The sequence below is a fragment of the Salvelinus sp. IW2-2015 genome, unplaced genomic scaffold (assembly GCF_002910315.2).
Source record: "Salvelinus sp. IW2-2015 unplaced genomic scaffold, ASM291031v2 Un_scaffold3029, whole genome shotgun sequence".
Taxonomy (NCBI): domain Eukaryota; kingdom Metazoa; phylum Chordata; class Actinopteri; order Salmoniformes; family Salmonidae; genus Salvelinus; species Salvelinus sp. IW2-2015.
Window position 1 is genome coordinate 78,041 of NW_019944321.1, and position 8,327 is coordinate 86,367.

Here is an 8,327-nt window from a genome sequence, read left to right on the forward strand (position 1 = left end):
GGAAGAAAGGGAGAGGGTAATGCAGAGCAGAAAGAGGAGAGGGTAATGAAGAGAAGAAAGGGAAGCGGTATGAGAGAGGAAGAGAGGCGGAAGAGGGTATAGAGAAGAGAGGGAACTATGAGGAGAAAGACAAGGGCAGAGGTATAGATTGAAGTCCATCAGCAAGCAGCTTTTTTCATCAATGCCAAAATCATTACTGTGTAGCAAGGAAGTACCTTACTGTAATAGAGTTCAATAGTGCTATGACTGTCTGTGAGTTGTCTGAGTGGAAAACTGTTATTGGCAGAGAGGTTTGGAACTCTTTCATATTGTTTTTTTTAACCAATTTACCGCAGGGTGATGTCACCATGGAAAGCTGAATATCCCGCCCATGCAAACCTGTAGATTAGAAGCTCCTGTGTACATCGTATTTTCAACTAGAAACTATCAGGGAATAACACATTTTTTCACACTTTACAGTGTTAGTTTCATCAGCTGTTGTACAATATGATACAAAACACATGAAATTACATTTTGACTACACCGGGCCTTTACACTAACCAAAGATAGAAATACATTTCACACCCATTGCAAAACAAAACTAAAGGACATATCAACTGATATTGTCATGGCCCAGTAACTTTACAACAAGCTCTCACAGACACACTGCAGAATCAGACGTTTAACTGAACCAAGAACTGATTTGGGCCAGACTCCTGAGCCCTCCCAACCTTCAACTAGGTTGAAGAAAAAATACATCTGTTTATCTTTGTAAACTAAAGGTGTGTTTAGAATTATTTTTGTTGTATTATTAATGCTATTTAATCTCTCCTCAGACTAATATTATTCTGTTTGTCCTGTGGGTACCTTTGCCACTGTTCCACCCCTTGTGTATTGCGCTGTCATGGTGTATTTCACTACCAGTGATGGGGATGAATCAGAATTAGATGGGTAACGAGAAGCGAGGAGGACCAATTTGCAGCGTGGTAAGTGTCCATAATGTTTATTCAAAGACATAAACTGAACACTAAAAAATACAAAATAATACACGTGAAAACGAACGAAACTGAAACAGTACCGTGTGGCGACAAACACTGACACGGAAACAAACACCCACCAACCAACAGTGAAACCAGGCTACCTAAGTATGATTCTCAATCCGAGACAACTAATGACACCTGCCACTGATTGAGAATCATACTAGGCCGAAACATAAACCTAAACATAGAAACACAAAACATAGACTGCCCACCCCAACTCACGCACTGACCATACTAAATAAAGACAAAACAAAGGAAAATAAAGGTCAGAACGTGACAGTACCCCCCCCCCCCAAGGTGCGGACTCCGGCCGCAAAACCTGAACCTATAGGGGAGGGTCTGGGTGGGCCATCTGTCCGGGTGGCGGCTCTGGCGCTGACGTGCCCCCACTCCACCATAGTCAATACCCGCCTCCGTGGCCTCCTAAGAACCGGCGACCCTCCTAAATGGCCCCACTAACTGAGGCAGCTCCGACTGAGGGCAGCTCCGACTGAGGGGCAGCTCCGGACTGAGGCAGCTCCGGACTGAGGGGCAGCTCCGACTGAGGGGTTGCTCAGACTGAGGGGCAGCTCCGGACTGACAGGCAGCTCCGGACTGAAGGCAGCTCCGGACTGAAAGCAGCTCCTGACTGGCTGCGGCTTCTGGCGGCTCCTGGCTGGCTGGCGGCTCTTGCGGCTCCTGGCTGGCTGCGGCTCTGGCGGCTCCTGGCTGCTGGCGCTCTGCGCCCTGGCTGGCTGGCGCTCTGGCGGCTCCTGGCTGCTGCGGCTCTGGCGGCTCCTGGCTGGCTGGCCTGCGTCCTGGCTGCTGCGGCTCTGCGGCTCCTGCTGGCTGGCGGCTCCTGGCGGCTCCTGTCTGCTGGCGGCTCTAGCGCTCTGGCTGGCTGGAGGCTCTGCGCTCCTGGCTGGCGGCTCTGGCGGCTCCACGACAGCACTGGGCGGCTCTTGCGGCTTTCAGAACAGACTGGCGGCTCTGGCTGCTCAGAACAGACTGGCTGCTCTGGCGGCTCAGGACAGACTGGCGGCTCTGGCGGCTCAGGACAGACGGGAGACTCAGGCGGCGCTGGACAGATGGGCAGCTCAGGCTTGCCGAGGCGCACTGTAGGCCTGGTGCCGGAACTGGTGGTACCGGACTGGATACACGCACCACTGGGCGAGTGCGGGGAGCAGGAACAGGGCGTACTGGACTCTGGAGACGCACAGTAGGCTTGGTGCGTGGTGTTGGCACTGGTGGTACTGGATAGACCGGACCGTGAAGGCGTACTGGAGCTCTTGAGCACCGAGCCTGCCCAACCCTACCTGGCTGAATGCTCCCCGTAGCCAGGCCAGTGAGGCAAGGTGGAATAGCCCGCACTGGGCTGTGCTGGCGAACCGGGGACACCATGCATAGGGCTGGTGCCATGTACACCGGCCCGAGGAGACGCACTGGAGACCAGATGCGTTGAGCCGGCTTTATGGCACCTGGCTCGATGCCCACTCTAGCCCAACCGATACGAGGAGCTGGAATGTACCGCACCGGGCTAAGCACGCGTACTGGGGACACCGTGCGCTCCACCGCATAACACGGTGCCTTACCAGTACAACGCCCTCTCTCTCCACGGTAAGCCCGGGGAGTCGGCTCAGGTCTCCTACCTGCCTTCGCCACACTCCCCTTGTGCCCCCCCCAATACATTTTTGGGGCTGACTCTCGGGCTTCCAACCGCGCCGCCGTGCTGCCTCCTCATACCAGTGCCTCTCTGCCTTCGCTGCCTCCAACTCTGCCCTGGGACGGCGATATTCCCCTGGACTCCAGGGTCCTTTGCCGTCCAGAATCTCCTCCCAAGTCCATGAATCCTGTAATCGCTGCTGCCCAATACCACGCTGCTTTGTCCTTGGTTGGTGGGTGTTTCTGTAATGGCTGTCGTCCTCCTCTTCTGACGAGGAGAAGCGAGAAGGATCGGAGGCCCAATTTGCCGCGTGGTAAGTGTCCATAATGTTTATAAAAAGACTTAAACTGAACACTAAAAAATACAAAATCATACACGTGAAACGAACGAAACAGTACCGTGTGGCGACAAACACTGACACGGAAACAAACACCCACCAACCAACAGTGAAACGCAGGCTACCTAAGTATGATTCTCAATCAGAGACAACTAATGACACATGCCTCTGATTGAGAATCATACCAGGCCGAACACAAAACCCCAACATAGAAAAACACATATAGACTGCCCACCCCAACTCACGCCCTGACCATACTAAATAAAGACAAAACAAAGGAAAATAAAGGTCAGAACGTGACAATGCTTGTGAGATACTTGTCATTAGAATGGTTCCCTTTGGACTATAGGGTTGGCAGTTGCAGTTATTACTTCTCAGCTAGGGCTTAGTCACTTGGGGCCCAGAGAGGGGAGAGGTCAGTCTTGTCTTCATATGTCAATGTATCTGTTAAACCATGTGGTGCTATGTAGAATATCAGAAGGGGAGGAGGACAGAATGGAACATTGTCTTCTTATGGGAATGTGTCTGTAACTATTCCTAAACCATGTGAAGGGATGGCGTGATTAATGGGGAACCAGTTAGTTATCTCATACAATGTCTGTACGCCAGTCACTCCCTACTTTTCTCATAGGGGGAAGGAGTTTGGCAGTGTTTGGAACCATTGTATTTCCCCTCTGAGGTTGCCCTTATCTTGACCTAGTATATGACCTAAGAGGCTCACTGTCTTCAGTGAATTTGTCCAGGTTTGGGTGTATTTGAGATGGGAGTATCTAGAATTGATATATGCCATTGGATGAGGTAATGTTTTGGTACTCTGTGAAGTACCAAGAATGAGATTAGAACCTTGTTTAGGAGACCAAACTGAACGATAATTTATAGCGAATGCTGTCTAGCTATGGGATACTCCTCTCTCAATTAAAAGTCTTTCTTTGTGAAGCAGTTCCTATTATCTGTGGTTTGTCATGTCGACTAGGGGGTGGATCTTTGCTATAAAAGATCTCAGTTGCCATTATGTTGACCACTCTCAACTTTTCATTAGAGATACTGAAATGTTGAAAGCCAAATTCTATTGCAAAAGCTTAATTATTATTAAAGATGCAGTTTAAGTATAACTCTGATTGGTGTGTGGTTTGTAACTCTCCTCATTTGGTAATACAGGAAATTGCCACGACACCAGTCTGCGGTTTTGTTGGTGCTGCTCCTCCAGCTCTTGCTCCTGGAGAGCCTGTTACTTCTAACTGAGCCACCAGCTCCTCCATGGTAATCTCTGCACCCTCGGCCCCACGGCACCCAAATCTTTTGAGTTGCCCGCATTCTCCACCATATGTGGTAAACTGTTGGGTGGAGGGTGCAGAGATTGACACAGAGACAGGGAGGCTTTAGTCCGCAAAAACAACGTTACTAAGACAGAAAATAAATATTTCAAAGAAATAATTTAGGTTTTGCTCTGTCTTCCTCTCTCTTAACTGGTGTCCGTCTCTCTCCCTTCTCTCTCTTAACTGGTGTCCGTCTCTCTCCCTTCTCTCCCACAGTGTGCCATCGTGCTCCTTTTATTTAGCCTCCACGGCTGGTTGGCACTTTCCTCTAATTACCTCCACTTAGCAAATTTAGTGGCACTCATGGTGGGTGTCTTTTAGGTCCCAGTTGTTGTTGCTTGTCAACTTCCAGTGGACACCCCCATGAATGTCTTTCAGAACCCCTCCTAGAACCCCACCTGTTTAGTTTTGGTTGTTATCAGCGACTCTTTGTTAGCTTCCCATCTGTTTTGAGTGACAATTTTTGGGGTTTCTTGTGGTGGGCACCAAACATACCTAGCTAGCAGGCTAACGTTAGTGCCTCGCTAGTGGCTAGCTACCGTTGGTTCAGTTTCATTTTTATCTTCCGACAGAGAAGGCACAGCATATTCATATCCTGTATGACGTATCCATATCCTGATGTCCCATTTCCTTTAGCCCTGTGATCCAGGTATAGAGATTCAGTATGAAATATGTGTGCAGGTTTTTGGCTATGAATCTGTTTCGATGCTATATTCAACAGCCATTTGGCTAGTTGACTCATTCATTGAGCCTACGGTAGGTTTTTCTATGAACACAGGTTTTTAATATTCATGATATTAATTGAGAACATAGTTTATATTGTATCTGTGATTTAACAACTCTTTTTATTCATATTGTGGGTCATTTAAATTATATTGTGGGGCTTTGTTATTGTGAAACACTGATGTGTCAAAATCACATGTTGTTTTGTAAAATGTATGCAGTACAGATGTAGGATCTTAATTTGTGGCAGTTTTCTAAAGCAGGAAAATAATCCTGCAGCAACAGGATATGTGAATTATTATGTGGATTATAATTCATGGACATTTTTGTAGGTGTTGATACATTTTTCAATTGGGCAAATTAAGTATGAAATTTCAAAGTGGAAATTACTAACTTTAGAAGCTTTTTCAAAACTCAAATGCAAGTTTGCATTTCCTGCTTTTCTCAGCAACAAAAGAGTGATCAAATTAAGATTCTACATCTCTATGCCACGGCCGAAATGTACTTATTTTGGTGTGTTCAAGGAATTCGGAATCAAAACCAGGTCAGATTGGAAAAAATTGTCAGTGATTTTCAAGTCGGAGCTCCAGGATGATGCTCGAGTTTCTGAATTGTAATTCTGAGTTGGATGACCGTTCCAAACTATTTTTCCCAGTCAGAGCAGGTTTTTTTGTGTCAGAGTTCCCTGTTGTCATGAACACACCATCAGTTACGTCTGTTTTACACCTTTAAAACTGGATATTTTAATAAAGCTTTGGTGATTAGGATTTATTTCCAAGTGGTCTCAGGAGCCAAACGCTTTATCGACAGTCTTGACTACTTCGCGATTGCATTGGGCAGACAAAAAAAAAGCCATGACTGTGAGAAGGGGAGGCTATGCTTGGTTTTTAAATCAAATAAAATTAAATGGGAAAAAACATATGTTTTTTGAGTTTCTACATAGGAAGTATATCACCAAAAGCCAGGTTGCGCAACTTTCACTGGGGACATGTCCCCCCCCACATTCTGAAATTGCATTTCTGCCCAGTTGTATCATTGGAATGTGATACAACAAGACTTCTCTTGTTCAATGCTCATATGGGTAGTGTGAGACAGGATTTCAAAATCATACCACTCCTGTGAGGATATGTTTCCGCTGCCCTTTCGGTCATGTTTTCAAGGCCAAACCTCAAATATTTCCTCCTACATAGGAGAGCAAGCATTAAATGAGAACTGGGCATTAGGGCTGGAAAATACCAGTGTGACAGTTTGTTTATGATTATTACAAACAAGAAAACTTTTCAAAGAGAAACAGAACTCCACTTTGAGTTTAAAAAAGGACTTCACCAGAAACAGTAGAAAATGTATAAATTAATAGCTAAATAAAATACATACAAAATAAATAAAACTAATTCTTAATCATGGCCTGTAAAATGGCCATAAGGAATGCCTCCCTTTCAGTCACCTCCTTCTCCCGCCTCCACATGTGGACCCTTCTGGGAGGGAGGGAGGAGGGAGGGAGGAGGGAGGAGGGAGGGGGGGAGGGAGGGAGGAGAGGGAGGGAGGGAGGGACGGACGGAGGGGATGACGACCGGTGGGGTGACGAAGTGGCAGCCCCTTCACCTCACCTCAGCCATCACCCAATACCACTTCCAGGATAATGGGGGGGATAAAAATATGGAAAATGATAACTTTCAGCATCAAACAGAGGCCTGTAGAAGGCATTGTGCCAATCACAGAACATTTCTCTGGAATATCTGAGCCTCTCTAGCATGTGTATCTTCACACATTAATGTTTTTGTTTTTTTTACCTTTATTTATACCAGTGGCATTATATATATTTTTTACCTTAATTTAACTAGGCAAGTCAGTTCTTATTTTCAATGACGGCCTAGGAACAGTGGGTTAACTGCCTTGTTCAGGGGCAGAACGACAGATTTTTACCTTGTCAGCTCAGGGATTTGATCTTGCAACCTTTTGGTTACTAGTCCAACGCTCTTACCACTAGGCTACCAAGTTTGGACACACCTATAATACTCATTCCAGGGTTTTTCTTTATTTCTTTTTTATATGTAATAGTTTTTATATGTAATAGTTTTTATTCTATAGTGTAGAAAATAAATAAAACCCCTTGAATGAGTAGGTGTGGCCAAACTTTTGACTGGTACAGTAATTGTAAGTGGTATTAATCATTACCAATAAAAGGGAGATTAGCATGTCTCTCTCATCATTATTCACAATTCATTCAGGATTATCCGTAACCATGGTAACATCCACATGAATGTAGAAGTGTTTAGAAACATATTATATTCTTATTTACAATAAAAGTGACTCCAAAATGACACAATACACTATTTACCATTCATTTCTATTGGGCACAAAATAATCTGAAACATAACCAAAACAAACACAAATGCATCCAACAAGTTTGTAGAGTCACAAGCTTGATTTTCAGTTCCCAAGCACACCAAAACAGCCGAAGAGGGCACAGCAAAACCTATTCGCCCTCAGAAGACTGAAAAGATTTGCCATGGGTCCTCAGATCTTCAAAAGGTTCTACAGCTGCACCATCGAGGGCATCCAGACTGGTTGCATCACTGCCTGGTATGGCAACTGCTCGGTCTCTGACCGCAAGGCACTACAGAGGGTAGTGTGTACGGCTCAGTACATCACTGGGGCCAAGCTTCCTGCCATCCAGGACCTCTATACCAGGCGGTCAAATATCTACCCAGACTATTTGTATTACCCCCTCCCCCTTATGCTGCTGCTATTCTCTGTTATTATCTATGCATAGTCACTTTAATAACTCTACCTACATGTACATATTACCTTAATTATCTCGACAAACCGGTGCCCCCACACATTGATTCTGTACCGGTACCCCCTGTATATAGCCTTGCTATTGTAATTTTACTGCTGCTCTTTAATTATTAGTAACTTTAATGTCTTTTTGTTGTTGTATTTTCCTAAAAACTGCAATGTTGGTTAAGGTCTTGTAAGTAAGCATTTCAATGTAAGGTCTACACTTGTTGTATTCGGCGCATGTGACAAATAACATTTGATTTGATTTTCCTATGGGGACAGTCAAATAACATTTGATTTGATTTTCCTATGGGGACAGTCAAATAACATTTGATTTGATTTTCCTATGGGGACAGCCAAAGTACGTTTTAGATTCTAGATAGCACCTTTTATTCTAAGAGTTTATGTTCACAGAAATCACGATCAGCTTCTCTGAATTTCCTTGTGAAAGACACTGTAAGGTCATATTTTGTAACTTAGCCATGTTGTCTTAGAACACACTTTCAAAT